Source organism: Zalophus californianus, chromosome 3, assembly GCF_009762305.2.
Source record: "Zalophus californianus isolate mZalCal1 chromosome 3, mZalCal1.pri.v2, whole genome shotgun sequence".
In the NCBI taxonomy this organism is placed as follows: Eukaryota; Metazoa; Chordata; class Mammalia; order Carnivora; family Otariidae; genus Zalophus; species Zalophus californianus.
Genome location: NC_045597.1, coordinates 189645257 through 189669297, shown reverse-complemented (window position 1 = coordinate 189669297; position 24041 = coordinate 189645257). Strand labels below are relative to the sequence as shown.

At 54.1% G+C, this 24041-nt stretch overlaps 1 protein-coding gene across 4 annotated transcripts in view; it reads right to left on the bottom strand.

Annotated features, from left to right (window-relative positions):
- The window catches only part of SH3BP4 (SH3 domain binding protein 4), an 84711-nt gene that overhangs the window by 32552 nt on the left and 28118 nt on the right, over positions 1-24041 (bottom strand). Inside the window, exons 2-4 of one of the 4 annotated variants that reach the window (XM_027590709.2) lie at positions 20684-20827; positions 17496-17655; positions 16455-16530 (exon numbers count right to left, since the gene is read on the bottom strand). The gene's annotated coding sequence lies outside the window, so the exon portion shown is untranslated. Of the gene's footprint in view, positions 1-16454; positions 16531-17495; positions 17656-18153; positions 18245-20683; positions 20828-24041 lie in introns of those variants that run through there. The other 3 variants (XM_027590710.2, XM_027590707.2, XM_027590708.2) reach the window with 3 other exon arrangements.

Genomic DNA, 24041 nt, shown 5'->3' with positions numbered 1-24041 from the left:
ACCACTTTCCCACCTTTGATGACCTCCCCTGTCATCAGTGGTGTCCCTGAGCCTGAAACCGCTCAGTTTGGGCAAGTTACTTAGCTTCCTGGTGCTTCCAGTTCCTTTCTATAAAAGGGGAATAATACTATCCACCTCCCCTGGGGGGTGTGGATAAAATCCGCTCTTATGTGCCAAGTACCAGCTCCTCTAGCTCGGGGTCCCCAGTCCTGGCACATTAGCATCTTGGGCGGGATCACACTCTTGTCACATGTGCGACAGGACATTCAGCAGCATCCCTGGCATTTCCCCGCCAGAAGCTGGGAGTGTCAGCCCACGCCCACACGCCTGTGCCCCAAACGGCTCCCTGCAGCAGCCTGTGCCCGTCCGGAGATGTGTTAAGGTTCTCAGGTAACCCCGATGCACAGACAGGACAGGTAATTGCTGCACAGCCTGGACCCAAGCACCCACTCACCAAAGAATCGCCAGCAGGCCCTCCACACAGACCCCAGATCCCATTCCCCCAGCCTCGACTGCAGGGGGTGGGTCCCCCGCCTGGCCTCCTCGAGGCCCCAGCAAACGCTACCTGAAAGAACCTGGCCCTTCTCCAATGCCCTCTCAACCCCCCATCTACGTGACATTATTGGGAAAAAATCCACACCAGTTCAACCCCCAAGATACCATCTTCATCCCCACCAGCCCCCACCTGGCCTCTCAACTGTGACAGTCCTCATGTTTGACGCTGCCTGCCTCGGTCTACCCTCTGACACCCAGCCGGGTGCGCTGTTTCCCCCGCCTGGAAGGTTCTCCCTGCCTCTGCTGGCCAAACCCTTCAACCGATGCTCCGTAAACGGCTCTGCTGTCACTGACCCCCCCCCCAACCCCCACCAAGAAGGCACTGGAAAACAGCTGCACTTCTGGGTGTTACACACCGGTCCTGATTCGGCAAACGCTCGGAGGTGAACTTCTTTTGCAGTCGTGCACAAGACACACACAGGACTCTTGAAATGACTGGTGCCCCATAGGCTGCAGACCCCGAATGCCCAGGTGATGTGAGCTCCACAGATCAATGGGCAACTTTGTCTTAAAGAACACTTTGACCTTGAAAAGATCAAGGTGCATCCTCAGAGCTAAGTGACACACTGGGCCCCAGCAGAGCAGTCCGTGTGGCCCTGGGAATCCGGGGTGCCTCTGCTTCTGTGGTTATTGCTATGTTCAGATAAGCCTTGCCATCCACCTGCAGAAGAGAGCGAGCCAAACCTCCCTGGGTGTGAGTCTGAGCTGACGCAGACTGTATAAATACACTGTCGACAGTTGGGAAAACAGTGTATCAAGAGGCCCGGAGGACCCTGAAGCACACAGCGATTCATTTTTAGAAGTAGAACACACTCTTCGGGTCTTTGCAGAAACCCAAGCAGCGGCGAGGTAAATATGAAGCAGCTCTACTTGATGGTGGAAAGGGGGCACAGGAATGGGTCTGCAGGAGGAGCTGGGTCCCACCCATTTGCCCACCTGCTGCCCCTGCCTGCTGCCACCCACTCCACTCCCGATGGAGGAATCACGGAAGATCCACCCGACCGGGAGTATGAAGCAGAACCACCACGCTGGAACACTTCACACGCTCCACACAGCAATTCCACCGCTAGGCACGCATGCCCAAGAGAAAAGGAAGGTCTGTCCATAGAGAGGCTTGTAGAAGAATATTTGCATTGATTTTATTCATAATAGCCCCAAACTGGAAACAACCCTTGTGTCCACCAATAGGAGAATGCACAAAACCGATGGTGGGACGTCCCACGGTGCCACTGATAGGGAACGCTCAACCAAGCAACAACACAGAGGAAGCCCACAGGCATGACGGCGAACAAAATGCCAAACACGAGAAAGCACACATCACATGATGTTTTCACATGACATGCAAGGAACCGGAATAGTGGCTGAAGGGAGGAGGCAGGATCGGCAGGGAAGGGGCCCCGAGAAGGCTCTCCGCTGATGGGAATACAGCTTGATGGGAGCAGATCACGCAGATGGTAGCCTGTGTCAAAACTCGCGCACTTAGGACCTATGCACGACACGTGTAAGGACAGTAACAACAGCGTGCCTCTCTCAGCCTGTAATGAAGAAACATGGAGCTTCTGCCCAAAGTCAGAGAGCTAATGAATCATGCAGAGCTGGGTGGAGAACATGGGGCTCCGGGCCCCAGGATGGGGCTCTTTCAGAGGGAGCTACATCCCCCCATGGCACCTCCAAAGCCGGGAGAGTTTCCTCTGGTATCACCTAGAATCATCTGCAGCTGATGCCCCGAGCCTGGACCCGACTTGCCCACATTCATCAAGGGAAGCCGATGACGGGCCTTCCTCCCAGTCAAGGTTGAGGGGTGAAGGCTTCCTAACCACAAAGACTTACCTGGCCAGCACTGTTTGCACCCCACACCCCCACACGGCCCACTCCCCGAGCCCCACAGCCCACGCTGTCTCGTGCCTCCTGGTGGCGGCCTGGGCTCAGCGAGGCTGGGACACGGCAGATGAGTCTGGAACAAATCACCACGTTAAGCCACCACGGTGGCTTAAAACAAAGGAACTGCTCTCTCCCAGTGGATGCTGGTGGTCTTACTGTACGCAAGGTGTCAGGGGGCCACGTGCTCTCAAAAACTCTAGAGAAGACTGTTCCAGGCCTCCCTCCCGGCGTGAGGTGTCAGGGGCAAGTGTGTCTCCTTGGCTTATGTTCTATCTCTGGTTCTGCAACCACGTGGCCTTCTTCCCTGTCTTCACACGGCTGCCTTCTAAGGGCACCACTCATGGGACTAGGGCCCACCCGACTCCCGCAGGACCTCCTCTTAACTGAACAGATCACCTCTCAAAGGCCCTATTTCCAGCAAGTTCCCATTTTGAGGTTCCTGATGGACAGGCTTTTTGAGGGACACCAGTGCGCTGTGTACATGGAGGAACATGGTGAGAGAGGGGGCCTCAGGTTGGCTCTTGTTGGAGCAGCCACGTGAGCACCTGGGTCCAGCAGGCGGGGCAGGTGACAGAGGAAATCCCCGTGTAGCTTGGGACCAGGCCAGGCCTCGTGCGCACAGGGGTCGCTTCGAGTAAGCAAGAGCCTGCTTTCCTAGCGAAGTGCCTCACCCGCCCTACTCAGACACACGAGGTGTAAACCCATCTTGGAGCGTTCTTCATGTAGGACACACATGTTGGGGAATACAGTAAAAGGTGACACCTGACAGGTAACTCTGGTTTCTCCTTCAGCCTCCATGAAAAGAACTTTAGGGAGCCTGCTCCTAACCGGCACCCTTCTCAACCGGCGCAAACAGAGCCCCATTCTGACGACCGCCTGTCCTGCAAACCGGGTCATCCACCCTGGTCCTCAGTCCCTGAGCTGTGCTGTGATGCAGGGGGCACCGCGGGCCCCGTCTGCAGAGGCCAAGGAACATTCCCGTCCCGCCCGCTGTCCTTGCTGTCTCTTCCAGCCAGCCGTCCCAGGCCGGCACCTGCCAGGGCTCTGTGAGCCCATCCCAGGGCCCAAGGAAGCTGCCGGGGATGTCCAGGCTGCTTAAGCCAGTAAGCATCTCTCCGAGTCAATGCCACATCTGCGGTCAGCAGCCCTGGCGCCCCGGGCTCCCCTACAATAGGACCTAATCACTGAGGGTGCCTATATTTGATTGTGTGCCTCTCCAGCCAGGCTGTCCCTCTGGGTCAGCAAGGACAGTGTCCTTCAGCGGCCCCTGCAGCTCCCTGCACACGGTAATGATCACTCAGCAAATACCCGGACGAGTGAAGGGCCTGGGGGCCGTCCCCACCTCACCGTTCGGGAATGTGGCTGCTTCCCCAAAGCAAGACTTCTTCCGTTCACAGCCTTCCTGATGTCTGCCTGGCGCAGAATGCTGTTCTGAAAACAATAAAGGTTATGCGAGGGGGTGTCTTCCTTAAGTCAACCATGTAGGTACAGGGCATCTGCCCCGTGTCAGGGCAGCTGCTTCAAGAACACAGCGCAGAGAAGACCGTTCCCGCTCGGAGCCGGCTCACAGGAGCGCCGACGACAAGGACCGGGGCTGCAACAGAGGCCGAAACACACGTAACGCCCACTGTCGCCCGCTAAACGGTCTGTCCCTCCAAAGGCTACATTCAATCCTGACTCCCGGTGTCCGCGAATTTGACAACGGGAAGCAGGGAATCTGCAGGCGTGATCAAGTTAAAGTAAGGTTATTCTGGCTGAGGGTGGGCCCTAGATCCAATCACGGGTGTCCCCATGAGAGAAGGGAAATCTGGACATGGGACCCAGACACACACAGAGGGCAGCCGGCCACATGAAGACAGAGACGGAGCAGAGACACAGCCGCCGGCCAATGATCAGCAAGACCCTCCTCCTGAGGCCGGCATGAGCCTAGCGCCAGGACCGGAGGGATCAGCTCATTTCTAGACAATTCCAAGAACATGAACTGTCTCTCCACCTGCCCCACTGGGCAAACAGCAGCCCAGCTCCTGGAGACCAGAGCAGGACCCCGACGTCCCGCTGTTGTGATACAGCTAAGGGGGTGGTCAGATGGTTGCTCCCATGTTTTATTTTTTAAAACTTTTCTTTTTTTTTTAAATCAAAGCATACATTAGCAAACCTCTCGTGAATCATTCCCTATCTCTCCATACAGCCTCTGCTACAAGTCTGTACCAGGCACAGATAAAATGGACCTCAACTGACCTGACAGTTTCCGTGGAGAGAGAACTCAGCAGAGGGTCTGGAAGCCAGGACCACGCCCCTTTGGTAATTCACGGCTTGTTTTCCCAGCCATTCTGATGGGGGCACAAGGAGAGGCACCTGGACGGGGAGCAGGTGACCTGGAGCCAAAGGCAGCTGGGAGCAGCTTTTCTTCTGCTTCCCACTAAAAATAAAACGGACCTGAGGCTGATTATTCCATACAGAAGCTCAGAAAGAGGGTCGGGGGAAGAAAGAAGCCACTCCCTGGTAGAAAGGGCACCACCGGGGATGCCCTGTCCTCGGCTTTTGTTTGTCATGGTTCGTGCCCAGACGGCGAGCTGATGCTTGATGGCCTGTCCTCCCCGGCCCTCGCTGTCCTCTGCAGGGGGGCTGTGCTGTCCACTATCCCAGAGCCCCGCGCAGCACCGGCGTCTCCCCTCCTGCAGGATTGCTGGCCCATGACAAGGCTCCACGCTGGCTGGCGCTGGGGGATGGGGCTGCAAATGGGCCTCCCTCCTTTGGGCTTGGAAACCCTGGTGCAGCCCCCACCCTGCCCTGGGCTCCCCGCGGTGGCCCTCCTCCCCCTCTCTCCCTCCCCCCGGGAAGACGCTACCGCCCCCAAGCTCAGACACCGTTTTCACTGGGGCTGGCAGTGCAGGCCACACGGAGCCCAGGTCCTAAGGGTGCTTTCTTGTGTGTGTGTCTCATCGGGCAGCCTTCTAACCGCTGACCGCTCAGCGGCCTCCCACACGTGTGCCCACTTTCTCCTTTCTTTCTGGGCTGGCCTTTGAGGGTGTGTCTTGTCTCCCCAGCACCCCCCCCCCGCCGCCACGGCTGGTTCCCCCTCCTTCCTTCCCAGCATCTCCTCCTCCGCCTGCCCAGAGTGCCCAACGTCCCCACTGTCTGTCTCTGTCCCTCTGCTCTTGTCCCTTGGGGAATTCTCTTTAGGGGGGCTAGCTGCCCCCTTGCCATGGGGTGCCCAAACTCATGTCTTGCATGGACAGCTGCTTCCCATGCCCACTCAGGACGGCCCACAACCACCTTCAAGGCATCATGCTGGCCTCCTCTGCCCCCACCCAGGCAGGCCTGCCGCCCACCCCTGCATCCCCATCCTGGCAAACGGCACCACCCGGAAATCACCCACCCTAGATTCCCCCACCCCCAACCAGTCGGTTCTCCAGTTGGACCAGAAAACTGTCTCTGGAAGGCAGTGTTTCTCAACCTCACTACTGCCATTTGGGGTCTGGTCATGTTTTGCTGTGGGGCAGCCTCCCAGCCTCTACCCGCCAGATGCCGGTAGCAGCCCCAAACCCAGCTGAGACCACCGGTAATGTCTCCAGACACTGTTGCATGTCCCCAAGCCAGCATCGCTGTAAAGGGCCGGAAGGCGAGTTTTTCAGGCTTTGTGGGTGTCTATCTACTGCCACCACTTATCAGCTCCACCTCTGAAAGGCCAACACAGTGCAGACACCGAACAAGTGGGCATGGCTGGGCTCCAATAAAACCTCCTTTACAAAAACGGGGTGCCCGCAGGGTTTGGCCCCCCTGCCCCGGAGCCACACGTTGCTGGTCACTGCTCTAGACTCTGCCTGTTCTCCAGCCAACTCCCTCTCCTTCCCCTGCCGCTGGCCTTCCTCAGCCACTCCGCACGTCTCACCTGGACCCCCACCCCCGACGGCCTGCAGTCTGGCCCCCACTGGGTATGGGTTCACCCTGGCCCCGGGAAAGCAGAGATCATGTCAATTCTAACTAGGAAGACTGTATCACCAGTCAGGCCCGGTGAAAAGAGCCTTAACAGTGAATTTAAATCTCCAAAGCAGGTCCAATGAGTACAGATGATGAAACTGATTTGGAAAACTGACTCATCCCAGGACACGCAAGTGTCGCATGGTACCCCAAACCTTCACCCTCACCATGACAGCACGCAGGCTATTTGCTGCTGTCACTGCACCTGCCCAGAGCCGCCCCCCACCCCCACTACCTCCCTGTCTCTGCCCTTCTCTGGGCCCCGGGCACAGTCACAGGATGGAGGGGTGATCCTGGAAGCCTCAGACCAACACGCCCATCCTCAGAGGAGGTCTGCTCGCTGGTGGAGCAGAAACCCCGGCTGGCGGTCCCCCGGGGTAAAGTAGAGTGAGGTGAGCCCTGACTGCAGAGACTGCTGGTCCTGAGAATCCTACAGGACTGGCTGCCTTCATCCTACAGGTTCCTTTCTGGGATGTTTTAGTATCACACTTAAAAACCCATTAAAAATAAAAGGGAATACGCATTGTTTCCCATAGAAATGCTACTGTGCAGATTTCTGATTGATCTATTCTTTACCAAAACCTGAGAATGTTAGGTAGGATACTGCCCAAAGCAGCAAGGAGCCCTTCTGAGATTTCCTTGGACACAGACATCCCCAAAGGAGAAAGAAAAGGAAAGGAAGGGAAAGGAAAGGGAAGGAAAGGAAAAAGCCCTGTTGGCACACAGTGGGAAGAGAAAAAGGAGGCCAAGTCCAAGGCCACATTGCCCACCTGTCGTCCCGTCTCCATGTGCACCTGTACCGTGGGTGGGAAGAGCTGGTGCGCAGCGCACTCCCAGGACAGAGAGGGCAGCATTCTCTGGTTTCCTCCATCCAGCAAGCCCAGGACAGGATTAGTGCCTGGAGCCAGCAGGGGAGAGCAAGACAGCTGCAGGGGCTCTGCCTGCTCCCCACCCCCCAGGGATCAAACCTCCACCGCTGAGGGCACGGGGATGCGACCTTGGGATGCCCAGCACAGCTGCTTAACAGAAGCTAAGTGCTCGGGCACGTGGGGACCCCGTGGTAGGGCATTGTTCCGAAAGCCAACAGGCTCTGGGTCCCCCTTCTTCCTTTCCACCCCCACCACGTGAGGCCAGTAAGGTGTGTGTTCAACCTGCAAAAAACGGTTGTCAGGAAGTGTTCAGTAAACACCTGCTGCTCCTGAGGGGTCCTCCAAAAGGCGGAGAAGGACCAGTGGGGACACAAGGCAGCCAGCGATGGTGGGGACCCACCATCAGTCAGGTCTGTGAAGTGCAGTTTCCTGGGCCCTGCCCTGGTGCTTCGTGGGTGGGGACAGGCTGAGCTGTCACTCCAGAGTCCCGCCAGAAAGGCGACGGTGTACTCAGATCAGCATCATTTGAGGGGACTTTCATCAAGAGGCAATTAGGTCAAGTCCTGGCTCTTGGAATTTTAATAAATACTGGGGACTGGCATGGGGGCCGGGTGGGGGAGCCGGAACCCAAAGCCAGGGGTCTCTGCAGGAACCAGGAGACCAGAGAAGACAGCTCTTAGAATTTTAGTTAGAACATCAAAATAAATCAGTCTTAGCACTACGAGCAATCGCCAAAAGGCAGAAACAGTCCAGTGTCCACGAACGGAGGAACAGGCCAACAAAACATGTCTAGCCATACACACAATGGAGTCTTACTCTCCATAAAAAGGAGGAAATTCTGACCCGTGCCACACCATGGATGGCCCCTGAAAACATGGTAAATGCAGAAGACGGTCATAAAAGGTCACATATCGTAGGGTTCCAGAACAGACATATCCAGAGAGACCAAGAGCAGGTTGGTGGTTGCCGGCAGCCGGGGGCAGGGGGGTGTGGAGTGACTGCTCACAGGTCTCTTTTTGGGTAAAATGTTTTGGAACCAGATAGAGGGGGTGGTTGCACAACTTTGTGAATCTGCTAAATATCACGGAATCGCGACACTTTAAAATGTGCCCATCAGAAACCCATTCGGGTTTCTAAAATGTGTGTGTGCAGAGTGAAGAGTCGGAAGACATACCTTTGCCAAAAAACTGGTACACAGTGAGACCTATCTTAGTTCTAATCAGCAATAAACCCCTAAAGGACAAAAGGAACGTATGTGCGGTCAGGAAAAAGGAAAGGAGGCGTCAAAGGAAAAGCGGGCGAAGGAAGAAGCTACGGACAGGAGGGATGGAGGCTGTACTGGTCAGAGGCGCTGACCGAGAGCCTGGAGCACGCAACCCCGCCGCAGCAGTGACCCCGCACAGGGACGGGCTGGGACCACCCCGGGTGCGTTTTAGGGCTCTAAAGACCCAACTCCAACTCACTAAAGCAAAAACAGGAACCGACTCCCACAAGCAAGCCAAGGGAGGCCAGGGGTGTGGATGCAGACACTCAGTGCCTCCCAGCCTCCAGCTGAGTCCCCACCCCTACGGGCTCAGCTCTAGCCACAGATGCACTTCTGCACAATGTGGGAGCGCAGTCAGAGCCGTGAAGGGGCCACTCACGTGCAACTGCAGCTTCTCGTTCCCATTTTACATATGAGCAAATTGAAGCACAACAGACGGTCGGTTAGTGGGGCCTCATCGCTGTTAGTCACCCAGACAGGTTTGCTCCAGAGTCCAGGCCACACCCCTCCAGAGCCACACTGGTCAAGTGGGAGTAAAAGGTTCCCCCCAGGAGGGCCCCGTTCCGCACAGCCAGGATGCGCTCACCAAAGTGTCTGCTTTTCTCACATATCGAGATTGATGAACTGGTAGCCTGGCCTCTGAGGCCTGGGTCTATAGGATCTAAGCCCACTCCCGAGTCCAGTGTTTGGGGGCCAGACCCTGGCCAGGAGAAACTGCCTGGGTCACGTTGGCCCAGTCTCACTGGAGGACTGCAAAGTGGGGGTGCTGTCGGCTCCTGCCGCCCAGCCCTACCCTGTCCACAGGGCCCCTCGCTGGGCCACCCACAGGCTCATTCAGATTCACTCTGACGCCCATTCACATGTGGTACCCTGAAGAACTTCCACAGTAACTTGGCATCCCAAGGTGGGCAAACGGATTTCTAGTGACTTATACCCAAACCTGCCCCCTGACAAATATTTAGGGCCCGGCAGACGGAGGCCTGATTCTGAAGTTACATTAAATCCCTCTGAAATCAAGTGATCCAAGCCAGGTGGCAATCTGGTGAGTGACACACCTGTCAGGTCCATCCAGGGGCCCCTGGACAATTCTAGCACCCTGCTTGGCCTTCCACCATCTGACCGCAGATCTCCTGCTATGGGGCCCCTGTGTGATGGTGCTGAGTTCGGAAGCTTCTGTCTGACCTCGCTTTAATCACTGTTCAGCTTCTCTGAGGCACCTGTACGATGAGGTTAGTAATTAATATCCAGCTCGCCCTACCTCTCCCTGAGAAGATCAAGAACAAATCTCAAGAGAGCTTTGCAAACTGTAAAGTGCCGTGCAAAATTTAAATATAAAACGAAGCTACAGAGGACCTCTTCAAACGCTGCACAGTAACATTTCTCTCCCTGGAGCTTCCTCTTTGCCAGGTCTGACTTGGGCCCCGGAACCTGGTGCACCATTCATTAAAAAACCAGCCTCCTGGGCGCCTGGGTGGCTCAGATGGTTAAGCGTCTGCCTTCGGCTCAGGTCATGATCCCAGGGTCCTGGGATCAAGTCCCGCATCGGGCTCCCTGCTCCTTGGGAGCCTGCTTCTCCCTCTGCCTCTCTCTCTCTCTCTCTCTGTCTCTCATGAATAAATAAATAAAATCTTTAAAAAAAAAATAAAATAAAAATAAAAAACCAGCCTCCTTTGGAAGCCAATTCATGACCTCCTCTTCAAATGCAGCTTTGAGACCTCAATACCGTGTAGCCTGAACAACTTGGGAGGACCCGTGGACGGCCTGGTAATAATGTGGACACTGCCCCTTGACCTGGATGCTAGGTTCCCATTAACCACCTGCAGAGCACCTTTCGTTTTCAGATGTTGTTCTGAGTAAGCCCGAGTTCAACTAAAATCCAAAGAATTTCCATAAGCCAAGTCTCTCTCATTCTGCAAATTTAATATCTGGATTTAACAAAAAGCAAGAGAATTAATGAGGAGATAAAGGAAAGAAGAGATTGAATTGGTTTCTGTCCAGTTGGACGTTGATTTCAGCTGAGCACTCCAGCCCAGGGGAGACATTCGGTGCCCGTCGGACTCTACCCCCGCTCCTATTACCTCCTCCTCATCCCCAAGCCTGTCTTCGGCCTTCTTCCGAGTCAGGAGCTGTTGCCTTTTTTGAGGGTGCCGATACTTTGAGAAATGCGGTAAGGGTGACAGGCTTTCTCTGCAGAAAACCACCTGTACCTGTAAAGTTCTGCTGCAGACCCCCTAGAAGGACCATGCTAGGAGGTCACGGGCCCCGGGTTAAACACACCTGCTCACTTGATAAAAATGATGTTCAACAGAACAAGACCCAAAACAGAGGGTGGACACGATCCAAGGACACTGCAGGCCAACCTAAAGCACCCATCGATGATCATTAATTTCACCGACAACTGAAGGCAGAGAGGGGGCTGCATATTCCAGCTCCCACGGGGAACAGCGAGGGTAAACAGATTTATGGTGACGACAGGGAAGAAAGGAAAAAGGATCAAGTTGTGTTTACTGAGCAGGGTCCAGGGCAGCCCAGGGGTGGATGGGGGTGGGGGCGGGGGTCCCTGTTCACAAGAAGCCAGGGCAACAGGCACACAACACAGGTGCTGAGCATGGTGGATCCTCACTGGGGGTGGACAGCGGAGCGGGCGAACCCCCGACCTGCTGGGACAGAGGATGGCTGGGTTGTACAGGGAAGACACCGTGACCTTGGGAAGACACTGTGTGTGACCTTGGGAAAATGCTGAGCTCAGACTGACGCTGGCTTTTTTTCTAAAGTCTCTGCTTCCTCTTCTGCCAAATGCAAAGCTTTCCTGCTGTCGACAGAGTGGAAAGGAGGTTTCGGATGCATCACAAGTGCAACTCGGGACCTGCGTCTGCCCGATGATGATGGAGCCTACAAAACACGACCAGAGTGTGCCAGGAAGATCCAGCTGGTCCCTCTGAGCGGTCCTCCTGCAGGCCAGCTGCTCACTTCTTGGAAAGAGGGGCCCCATGTCATTCACTCTGGCCAGTGGGTCATGTTAATCCCTCTTCTGACCTTTGGGACCCCCGGGACGGCATGAGGTGGGGAAGGCAAGGGGCTTGACAAACAGCATGAACTGCAATGTCAGGGGAGGGCAGCCCGCCCTGACCACATCCCCCCCATGTTCAGAGAAGCCCCATGATGGATGCTCCAGGGGACCCTCAATACAGACACAAGAAAAGGAAGGTCCAGAGAAGCTAAAGGGCTTGCCCAAAATGATGGGGTGATGCCAAATTCCAAAAGAAGGTATGGGGGAGGGAGAGGGCAGCAAGGAAGTAGGGAAGGAGGGAAAGGAAACCGCACATAAATAAGCCCAGGTGAGGATGAATGCAGGTCACCTCCTCGACGGCCCAGGAGTACCACCAGCCGTCACTGCCTGGCCCAGGGACGCCCCCACAGCCCTGCACGCTCCCCCTGATGGATCAGCAATGGACACCTCTACAGGGAAGCCAATCCGCAGCCCGTCTGCTGACCCAACCACTGAGGACTGGCTCAAAAGGCTGAGCTGGCCTAAGCCGCTTCTGAGCACTGGAAGCTGGGAAAAGCAAAAGCAGCCCCGGGGGCAGGTCTGGCCAAGGACTGCTGTGCGCTGGCTCGCAGCCATCCCTGGGCCAGGTGCATGCTGGGTGAGCGGCACAGACCAGGTGACAGGGCAGAAGCACAGGTGTGCGTCGGGGGGGGGGGGGTGTGGGGGCGGCTGACACGGGACGTGCAATTCCTGAAAAGCAGCTTCATTTCTCAGATCCTGGTTCTCAGGTCCGCCTCGACCCGCTGTGCTTGGTCTGGATCCTTCCAATCAACCTCCTATTTCTCTTGACCAAGTCTGAGAGCATATTTAATTCCTTTTCATCTGTAAGAACTTTCTAGACACTGGTTCCATTCTTACAGACAAGAAAACCGAGGTCCAAAGGAATTAATTTATGCAAAATGCTCATGGACTCGTGACTGAAATTCGTCTACACTTAGAAAAGAGGAAAGTGCTAAGCTCTTTGCAGAGACACTTTTCTGACCCAAGAAGAGACTACATTCACTCTGCCCTTCCCAATGCCCCATGAGCTTTAAATAACGAACTAACAAAGGGGAAAACTCAGGCCGGAGAGATAGGGTAATGTGGGGTTTTCTGATTAGCTTGGGGAGTTCTTTGTAGTCTGAGCGGGTTTCAGCAAGAGATTGGGAGGCTCTTGAAATAAACGATGGTGGAGTCTTCCTTCACTCACACCTTTATCTCCAAACCAAGTATGTTAAAAATTTCTTATCTGTCCTCAAGACTTCCCTGCTTGAAGGAGGCTGAAGAGCGCGGGCCGGGGGCAAGGCTAACACACACGGCTTTTAAGAACGCAGGTGCCGTTCTGAGTGTAACTCAGCACCTGGAGTGACGCTCGGCTCTCTCATCTGTCCGCATTCCCCAGGTTCCACTGAGCCAGCTCATGGCCTCCCTCAGATTCAACCGCACTCTTAATGAGGCAGCACTGATGGGAGACATTTGCAGGCAGAGGTTTTGAAAGAAGCTGAGCCATGTCTCAGGTCTGATGCATGGCTGGGGGGCTGCCCTCTAGGACAATGTGAGGTCAGACCTTGCCCCCGGGGGTGTCTGTGCAGGCCTCAGCAGGTGCAGAATCGCGGTGGCCCTGGGTCATCTGGCCAGCGACAGTCCCAGCAGGCCTGGGTGTCCTGCCGTGAAGGATGCCGGACTGAGCTCTGTCTTGAGGACATGTGAAGTGGGAACCCCCTACATACAGACTGGAGCCCAGTTCCATCCTCAAGAGTCACTGCTTAGTAGTTGCCAGGGGATGGGGGCAGGGGCGATGGGAATAATTACCTCATGGGTACCGGGGATTCTTCTGGGGTGATGAGAAAGTGGTACAGCAGGTAGAGCTGGTGGCTATGCAACGCTCTGAAGGCACTCGATGCCAGGAAATGGCACACTTTAAAATGGTTCATTGGATGTTATGTGAGTTTCACCTCGGAACAAAACAAAAGACCCAAAACCCCACCCCATCAGAAAGGCCTGGAGATGCCTGGTCTGAAAAGTAGCCCCTGAAAAGAAGAATTCATTGGTGCTTCTCCATGTGGTTCAGGCCGAGGGTGCCTGGCCAGAGTGGGCCCTACACCGAGACAGAAGAGGGGTCCAGGTAGCCGAAGGGTAGCTTCCTTTAAGATCAACTCATTCCTGAATTGTATTCTTAACTTTCAAGTAAATGGACAGGTCTATGAGAAAAAGTTGGTTTCACCTCTAAAAATTAGCTCTGCGGCTCACATTTGTGGTTTGTCATTTGTTCCTATTGGTTAGCACCGGACTCGGGGATCCTTGCCTGCGTGAGGGATGTGTCCTTCCCAGGAACCAGGTAAAGGGGGGGGTGGGCCAGAAAGGGGTGGCTTAGGGCATGAGCCTCGCCTCTTATCTGTAAAATGGGCAGGACAGGGCCCTCCTCCAGGGCTGGAGGGAACAAAACAGGGGCAGGTGGTTAGCTGAAGCCTTCCCAGGCACTGGCAGAACCGTGGGAATGAGCCACGGCCTCCCCCAGAGGAGGGACGGGGCTCCGTCCTTGGCTGGCACGCTCCCCGAGGAGCTGTGGGACCAAGTTCTGGTATCTGCCGGTTACACAGTCATTCACACGGGTCTTTAAGTAAAGAGAAGGAGAGTCGGGGCTCATTTCTGCTCCCTCACTTGGTCCATCATCTTGAGCAGTAGACTTGGAGCAGGTGCTTTAATAAACTATTTCTGGTGGTGCTAACAAGGGGGGGGTCACTAAAAGCTTGAGACGCTACCCGGGACTTGCTGGGATGACACGCACCAATCACACCACGAGGCAGGAGCAGAACTCTGGACATACACATTGAAACCCTGGGAAGCGCCACCTCATGATGAACTTGAGATAAATCAGATCTTGAATATTAAAGATGCACAGAGAAAACTGCATTTATGTTCCTGGGCGGGGATGTGTCACGATCCCTTTTTTTGCCACAGCCAGTGGATGATTTCTCTAAATGCTGTAGGACACACGTCCACTCCCCAAAAATCTCAGCCTGATGGCACGTCTGCCACCCCCCAAAACAGGCAGGCTGAGCCTCCCTTCCCAGGCTCCTAGGAACTTTACACCAAGATGGGGGCAACAGGGACCACTCTGGCTCACCTCCGGATGGAAGGCTCTGTCCCACCAACCTGCTTCCTCTTCCTAGACATCTTGCTGCCCCCAAGAACCCTGGTTCAGTGCCAGAGAAAGCAAGCCACATAAATACTGCTCAGGTTACTGCTGGAGCAAGCGAGGGGTCCCAGGCAGAGGCCCCCATTTACCTCCTCTGGCCTTATTCAGGACGGGGTGGCCCCACTTGCCAAGCTGCACCCGAAATCCAAACCCAGAGGGGAGACCACGTGAGGGGTCAGACAGCGAGTCATGTTGTACAACCCACTGGTGTCTATCAAGTTTATCTAGAGAAAAGAACTGAGCCACGTATTTGCTGGTTGATTTCAGAAACCCTGGCATTCCGGCCTGTGCCAGGCCAAAAGAATGCGAGGAATTTGGATGCCTTTCGCTGGGTTTCCCCGCAACCCAAACAGACCACAGCCTCCAGGACCAGGGACTGTACTTATAAGGCAAGGCAGAAGTATTTTAAGTCCTGAGACCTCAGTGTGGGGAGCACTGACCCTAGGACCACAGAGCTCCCGAATTCCTCACATCATTGAAAGCCCCCGGGGCGTAACGTGCAAGCATCCCAAACATTCTTTCTGTCTGAAAGCAGATACTGGAAAACAATGAGACCCGATAGAAAAGGTGGGGAGAGAAGAACATTGGAACAAAATCCAATCATCCATACCCCAAGTTGAACAGAGGATGCAGAAGACTTAGGGAAAAGCCTGGAATAATCCAGGCAGCTGTCCCTTTATATGGAAGGGTTTTTATTATTCAAACGTGATCAGGAAGGAAGCAGCCTCTGAGTGGCTCCTCATGGACTCCCTTCTACCACCCGGTGTATGCAGAGGACCCATTTAATTCTCCCAGATCCTTTCACCTGGTAAGGACACAAGTGTGGCTTTCCAACCCAGGAAGGCCATGTAGATGTCCCCACTGAAGTGACTGTTCTATTGCTGGCCAAGGGAGTAAGAATCAAGAGCCACTAAGATCCCATCTCTGGGTGAAACGAGATGGGGACCACACTGATCCTGGGAGCACCGAGCCCTGTACAGACTCGTCCCATCACTGTGCTGTACACCTGAAACTAACATAAGGCTGTATGTTGACTGCGCTTCAATAATAAAAGAAGGAGAAGAAAAAAAAGAACAGCCAAGAAAAAACTCGAGAACCTCCTACGAGGAGACCATTCATTCTGTCCTGGCTGCTGCAGAATGCCCGTTCTGCCAATGTGTTCCCAGGACAGACGCCCTCCCTGAGCCCCTCCCCGAGCCCCAGCGTGGGTGAGCTGTGACCGCAGCCACACGGAGCTCTCTCAACCCGCACCTCGTCACTGGTGGCCATTGTTTGGGAGCTCATAAGTTCTTGCGTTGTAAGAATAACTCCTCTGTGGACGGCCAACCCGGGCTCTGCCCTGTGGCTGTCAGGGCAGAGGATGAGCTGCCTGTCTGGTTTCTGGGTAGAGTGTTCCTTTGGTGGCGCCAGAAAGGGAAGTCCCCAGTGCCACCTGACCTTCCCGGGTTGGGGACACAGAGCTGACGAGGATATGAAGACAGAGCCGTGAGGGAGATGTTTGCAGAACTGTAAAAGGCCAGGAAACTTCTGGAAGTGACTCCTTCCCTCCAGAGCTGCTCTGCAGCCGTACGGGGCCCATCTCCCCACCGGGGCCCGTGCACGTTGGCCACGACAGTGGTCTCCACACAGCAGGCCGCGACCAGCTGCTCATCCCAGCACCCAGGCTGCACGGCTTACCTCCAACAGGTCACCAGCTTCCTGACGTCAGAGCGAAAGTCCCAGGACCCGGCCTCCCATCCATAGAAGGCAGATGCTGCAAGACAAAAGGGGAACACAGGCTTCAGAGCCTCTGTCACCGAAACCTCTCCACGTGGCTTTCCCTCTTCCACGTCTAGGGTGAACTGTACCCTGAGCCACGTTCACACGGTAAGGTGGGGACAGTGGTGGGCGCTGCAATGTGGCCCCAGATGCACCTTCAATCCCCGCTGCTGGGCAAGGTGTGTAGAAGGGCCCTGGCCTGGAACTGCCCCCTGGAGACCCCTCTCAGCCCTTCCTTCCCTCCCTCCTTCCCTCCCTCCCTCCCCACCCCGGGTAGCTGCGCAGGGGTGAGAAGCTGCCCCCTCCCTACTCCCTGCTGCTGATAACATGATGCAGGGCCGCCAGGGTCTCGGAGCTCCTGTGGGGTCTCGGAGGCCCACCCTGGCCTTCCAGGGGCACTGATCCCAAGCATGAGCCCCCAGTAAACCTCTCATGCAAAGACCTGTGTCAGAGTCGGCTCCCTGGGCAGCCCAGCCTGCAACACGGGCTCTTTGCGATTGTTTTCCCCCCAGGGCCGTGTCATCACTCATCTGCTGTCACTTCTGCAGATACTGGCAGTTCAACAGAATAATCTTATCGGCCGATTCCAGTCTCCCTGTGAGCAGTGGGGCTCCCTGGGATGGCTGACTAGTTTACGGGATGCTGTCCCCCCAAGCTCCCCGCCTTGGGGCTTCAACAGTAAAACGAACTCCAGATGTTCAGAAAGGTGTGGAAACAGGAAAAGAAATCAACCCAAAGCCAAGAGAAAACTGCGGCGTGGACACAGTTAATCTCCAGGTAGACAGAACTTCGCGCAAGTGGCATCTGAAGTTGCAAAGGCAAAGGGAAGAGCTCCATCAAAGTCAACCAACACTACGAAAAAGGCACCAACATGAGAACATTTATTCAAACACGAGAAAAGATTTAGATCCCAAAGGAGACAGGAAAATGTGGGCTGGGGGCAGGATGCTCAAGACACACCGATGTCCAGCCGGCGCATTGATCATGGACGGGTCTGCCTCGTTATCCGCGGGTCCAAGGAAGACTTGCAGGACTCCCGAATGTTCGTCCAGGTGCCCGGGGTACTCGGAAGATCCATGCCACTTGAGAGCCCTCATCGTGTTAAAAAGGGGAAAACGTGCTGAAAAGGGACAAGAGGCGGTGACAATATTAACAGACATGGCTTCTCAGAACGGGGTTGGTGGGGGCTTCTGCATCCTCGGACGTCTCCACTCTTGCTGATCTGTTCTACAGTGAGTACAGCATTAAGCAGAGCACGCACTTCTTTCTTCCTCATTGTTAAAGAGTCATTCCTCCCAAGTCACAATACCAGCCTATATGAAACTGGGGTGCCTCCTTTCCTGTTCCCCACCACTCCCCCAAATCTTGGCTGGGGTTGTGGGAATCTCTCGCCTCATTCTGACGGGGTGCCAGCTCCGCTGGGCCTCGCGCCCCTGCTCTGGTCCGTGCGCGGGCCCCTTGCCTCGGCCCCCTGCACCCTTACTGCTGCTCACCCTACCCCAGGCTGCCCAAAGCCCATCTCGCAGCCACGAAAATACACATTTGCTGAGAAACTGCGGATGGCTACCTCGTCTAAACTCCAAAGAGTTGCCAGGTTTTCTCTTTTTGAAGAGCTTACCGCAACACTCGTATTCACTGTTGTTTTAAGGGCTGAGTCACTTAGCATTTTTGGGAAAGGGCCTTGCAAGCTCTCCGGGGCTTGTCAACTCCTTCCAGAGGATCATTTAGGCAGAGAGTTTTATTTCATCACGTGAATCTCTGGCAGGTTCCCCAGACTGGGGGTGGCTGGGTCAACTCCTACCTCATACCTAATATGGGAGGACCCAACGTTGCCCAACAAGCTGACTCAGAGATGGCCATGCTGGACTTTGGGCAGGTACAGGAGTGCGGGGGCGCACACACACACACACACACACACACACACACGGGACCCTTCGGCAATCTGGTGCTGGGAGGGGAGGGAGGGAGCTCTGGCTGCGGACGGTCCGGCTGGTGAGGTCTGGGGTGCATGGATTAGGTGGACGGGACCCGCCGGCCCGCTCCCACCCCCTAGCTCCATGGTCTACCTCTGAAAGCCCTATGTTTCTGCACAAAGACCAGTGCTCCTGAGAGGAGAGTGGGCATGATCTTCTGACCAAGCACTTCTGTCCCCAGGGAGCGGCCACATACCTGTGTGGGCTCCCCAGTCCCCAAGGCCCCCAGAAGAAACCACAGGACTTCATGTAGGTTCACCGAGTTGGCATCAAGTCCCAAAGTCTAAAAGATGCCGAACTCCCGGATACTGTTTCAAGAAACATCACTGCTGTCACTGGACAAAATGAAGGGAAACCTCCAAGAACCACTGAGCTGTCAAAAAGCAATGTGGAGAACACGAGATTCTGTTGTTTTGGGGAGTCTCCGAACACACATGTCTTCACCCACAGTCCAGTGTCCCCTGCGCATCTGTCAGGAGCTGTTTTAACAGTTTATAGTCTCAGCTGAAGACACAACTATAGAGGGTTTACCCTACTTGAGGAGGTCTGGGAGGCTGGGTGCATAATGTTCCTGACATTGAGACAGGAAACTATATTCATACAAAGACAGAGGTGACAGCTCTGTCCTACATTCTCACTCTGGGACAGTCACCAACAAGACACTCAGCCCGGCTTTTCACATCCCCTATTAATAGATGGAACTGTGTCCCCCCAAATTCTTTTGTTGGAGTCCTGCCCTAACCCCCAGGACCTCAGAATGTGACCTTATTTGGAAATAGGTAATGGAATTAAAATGAGGTCATTAGGGTGGGCCCTGATCCTGTCTGACTGGTGTCTACAAAGGGGGAAATTTGGAGGGGTATACACACACACAGAGAGGAACGCCATGTGAAGATGAAGGCAGAGATTGGAGTGAATGCTACGGGTAGCCAGCAAATCACCAGAAGCAGGAGAGTCTCATGGAGCAGATGCTCCCTCATAGCCTCAGAAAGAACCAGCCCTGCCGATACTCGACCTTAGACTTCCAGCCTCCAGACGGGTGAGACAACACATTTCTGGTACTCAAGCCACCCAGCGTGTACTTCGCTATGGCAGCCCTAGGAAATTTTACGCTATATCTGCAAAATGGGAAAAGGAATTCTCACGATCCTGCCCATCTCAGGGGCTGCTGTGGGTATGACGGATTTTTTTTTTAAGGTTTTTAAGGTTTTTTTAAGGTTTCCAAGCCACCATGACAGACACATATGGCTCCAACAGCCAAAGGATCGCTCATACCCTATGTCTGCCGATCTCTGAGTCTGAGCCAGGAACTGGCTTTCCCTCATCCCTACTCCTTATCCTGAAGGACACCAAAGTAGTAGACCAAGGGTAGAAAGTAGAACCAGATAAATTAGTGCCCTCCACCGGAGGCAAACTTTGGCCCAAGGGCCAAATCTAGTGCATCATCGGTCTTTGTATGGCCCATGAACAAAGAACGTTTTCGTATTTTTAAATAGTTGGAGGTGGGAGATAAAAATAAGAGTGTTCTGTGACATGAATATTATATGAAATTCAAATTGCAGTGTCCGTAAGTCAGGTTGTATTGAACAGAGCCACGCCGGAAACATTCCGTCTGACCCTTTACAGAGAGAGTCTGCCGATCCCGTTGCTATACCAGCCCTACCCATGCAATGGGGCAAAGGGCCAGGCCGTATTCGGCTCGGGGCAAAGGGAAGTGGGCACGGACCCACAGGTGCCTGGTTAAATGCCAGCCGTGCTGGCCAAGCCGATGGGCATCGTGGCTAGAAACACAGACAGGAATGGCCCCAAAGGCAAACTCCATCAACTCACAATGGCCATCAAGAGTGGCTACCCCCGACCTCAGTCAGGGAGGCACTGCCCCGCCCCCAAGAGCAGCTGAGCACCAGGAGTCTCGTAGCGAGCGACCCTCAGAACAAAGTGGGATCTCATGGCCTGACTTCACCCCGCGTTCTTCATTGTGATGGGAGAAAATCAGTCCCCTATAAGAGAGCCAATAATAGAACTAAAAGAAATAAATAAATAACACTCTGGTAGGCTGGCAATGGCCCTTATATTTAACGTTATCAACATCAACACACATGACACCGTAAACTGAAGGCCTATTTAGGCAGGTGGTGGATGATTACTGCCAAGTCAAAGTATCTGAAATCTCACCTGATTTAGGTGGTGACATTTTCTCGCCCAGAACGCAGAGCTGATCCACTGATGTTTCCCATAATTAAACAACATTTCGAATTTTACCGAGTATGTGATTTAGAGAGTATGTGATACATTTCCCTCTCCTGTATGAAACCTGTACTGAATATGAACACAAAGGGAAAGGGGTTTATTGAGACGAACAACCAGGCACCCGTGGTGGTTTATTTACGTGTCTGTCCATTCACGCCCCCGGCGTGAATGGGTTCCTACGGGGCACCTGATGCAGAAGCAAGCCGGTGGTCTTAGTCACTGTGCGGCTGGCCGGCATTCCTGGCTGTCCTTCCTCCCTGGGTGGAGGCTTCTGTTTGTCTCTGTGTGTGACAGAGGGACTCGGTGCTACCTGTCCCCTTTCTTAGACACATGGACGCTCACACCTGCAGCCAGATGCGGTTTCTCCTCCTCCTCTGGGTTTCCGCCCCCTCTGGTTGCAGCTGGTGGGTCCTGTTCTGGAAATCTGTAAGTATTTAATTATCACAGAAACAAACGGCCATGCGTGAAACCAGAGCGGCTTCCACAACAATCAAGCAGAGCACTTTGCAGACTCATTGAGGTGAATCACTTAAAAATGGCCTGCTAAATGAGACATTAAACTTTTGAGGAAAAATTTAAAAAACTGGACACAGACGACTTCACTTGCGTCCTTGTGTTGTTACTTGACTTTAAGGTGGAAATCAGGAGGCTGTGCTGTGATTCATGCCTCATGTGGCTCTCCAACTCACACTCAGAAGGGACCTCCACCCAGTGAAGATTCACGGACACGGCTTTTTGCATTAAAAAAAAAAAGCAAAGTTTTGGGGCGCCTGGGTGGCTCAGTGGGTTGAGCATCTGACTCTTGACTTCGGCTCAGGTCACGATTTCAGGGTCGTGGGACGGAGCCGGGTGGGGCTCAGCAGGGGGAGTCTGCTTGTTCCTCTCCCTCTGCTCCTCCCCACCCCCCCAGATAAATAAAATATTTAAAAAAAAAAAAAGGAACTTTATTCTTCTTCCAGATTCGACTAACTTTTCCAACTAGCCGGGTGGTCACTTAAGGACGTTCGCAATCTGACCCTGCTCGCAAGCCTGGGCTTCCCCAGTGAGACCGGAAGTTTGAGTCCAGTGTCTGGACAATGAAGGAGAGCTGCCCAAGGGTGGCATCCTGGGCTTTTGATTCTGACTTTTGATTCTTTTTCATTCTAACTGTGCCTGTGGATAAATGGGTGATGGCTCCAGTCAGGGAGCTGTGTCTGGGAGCAGGCTGTATGGCAGGAGGCAGCCAGGTAAATGGAGGATTTCTGTGGGTTCCCATTTCAGCTCTGCCCTTCGCAAGCTCGATGGCCTTGGTTATTAAATGGCCTAACTCGAGTCTGGGCCTTGGTTTCCTCAAGTGTAAAACCAGGCTCTCCATATCATGCAAGAGTCCATCCAATTAGACTTTTCTTTTTCTTCTTTGGAACATGAAGGACCAAATACTTAGTGTGCCAACTACATAGCAGAAACCCCACAAAATGATTGGGGAATAAATAAAAGGTTGAGAACCTAACTGCTAACATTTGCATCAGGTAGTGGTTCTCATCCTAGCGCCAGGCCGACTCCTGGAGGCCTCATTACAACAGACGGCTGGACTCCACCCCTGCGGGTTGGGGCTGGCCTGAGAGCCTGCTCTTCTCCCTTGCTCCCAGGCGATGGCGACGTTCCTGGTCCCTGAACCACACTTTGAGAACCACTGGTACAACGCATGATGGTTGATAACATACTTTCCCGCTAGGCCTCCCGGCTGTTTCCCACAGTGACGCCATGAGGTGGGCAAGCAGGTATCGCTGTGCCCATTTCCGAGATGAGACCACTGAGACCAGACACTTTTGACCACTGACCTGAGGTCAGGAAGTGGAGAGCCGGGGTCACCAGGCATGGTGCTGGGCCAGCACCAGTGACTGATACACAGAAGATGGTCAAATGCAAAGTGAACGAAGGAAGACAAAGCAGGTTGTGGTAAGACCAGATGTCTCCAAGTGAGGGCATAAAGATGCCACACTGGGCTCCAATATCACCTTTCCTTCCTTCTTTCCTTCTTCTGAGACATAAATTATAAAACCTCCCAAGGCTTGTAAAGTAGGAGGAAATTAAGTACCCTGCCTGTACCAGGTGAAAGGAGTTCAGGTGTGAGTCTTGGGAGAGGGTACAGAGTCCAGAGCACACCCCCCCCCCCCCCCCACAGACACAGCAAATGACGAGAAGGCTGAGAATATTTCGGACAACTTGGTGTGTTGAAGACTCAGACCCTGTTAGGACCGGGACTCAAGTCCTGGCTCTGTCTGAATGCTGTGCTGAATGTTCTTCTCAGTGGCGGGCAGGGTAGGGAACCACCCGGCCCAGGTGTGAGTGCTGGCTGCTTCTTCCAGAGCCCCACGGCCACCTGCTCGCCCCTCCTCGGCCAGGGCCACCAGCCTGGTGACCTCTTGGATGCTCCTTCCTGGGGTCAAATCGACACCCTGGCAACCTGTCACCTGGGCAACAGTTTAAGAGGCAAGAGAGGGAGACATGCAGCTCCACGCCTGACTCATCCCAAACTAAGACCCTGGGAAGCCTCCCCTCCCTATTCAGCTTTGTAAAAGGGCTGTTGAGGGGGAGAGGCACCGGCCTCCCTATGGGACTGTGGTTTAGAAAACCCAGCCAAAGTGGTGGAGCAAAGGGCAGAATACTTACTTTCTAAGAGCGTGAAATGATTCTTCATTCATTAATCCAACTACGTATCACAGACCATTCCCCTCCCCCTGCCTCCGAGAACAAGCCATACCCGCAAAGCGTATATAGAAACTGGGTCAGAAACAGAATCGCTGGGACACACACTTTCTGAAGCCCAAGACCTGAATAAAGTAATAAGGGGACCATTCTGTATTTTTAAATATTTATCCAAAATGAATCTGCAGTTTCTAAATCTCTTTGTTGAGATAAGCACAGTGTTATCCAGGAATGCAAAGCAGTGCCCAACCTCAGGGAATATCCTACTTTTTAACCAAGGCGTTTTAAAAAATGTAATCTTCAAAGAAAAAAAAAAGTTACAAAAACCCTGCAAACCGGAAAAAGCCACTGGAGTGGTGTGCGCCTCGGGAAACGTTTCCACTGATGGCACTGGGCTGGGGGACTACCATCCCCCTGGCCACCAGCAAGGCTGCGTGGAAAGTCACCTCCCTCGGGGTCCCCCCAGCTTCCTGCTACAGCGTGAACGCATGGAATCGGGTCCTGGAGAGAACACAGCAGGCCAGGTGGTTATCATGGGGCCTGAAAGGTGGGTTCTGTCTGCCATCTCTCTTCCCGACAAAGCCATCTGCCCCTG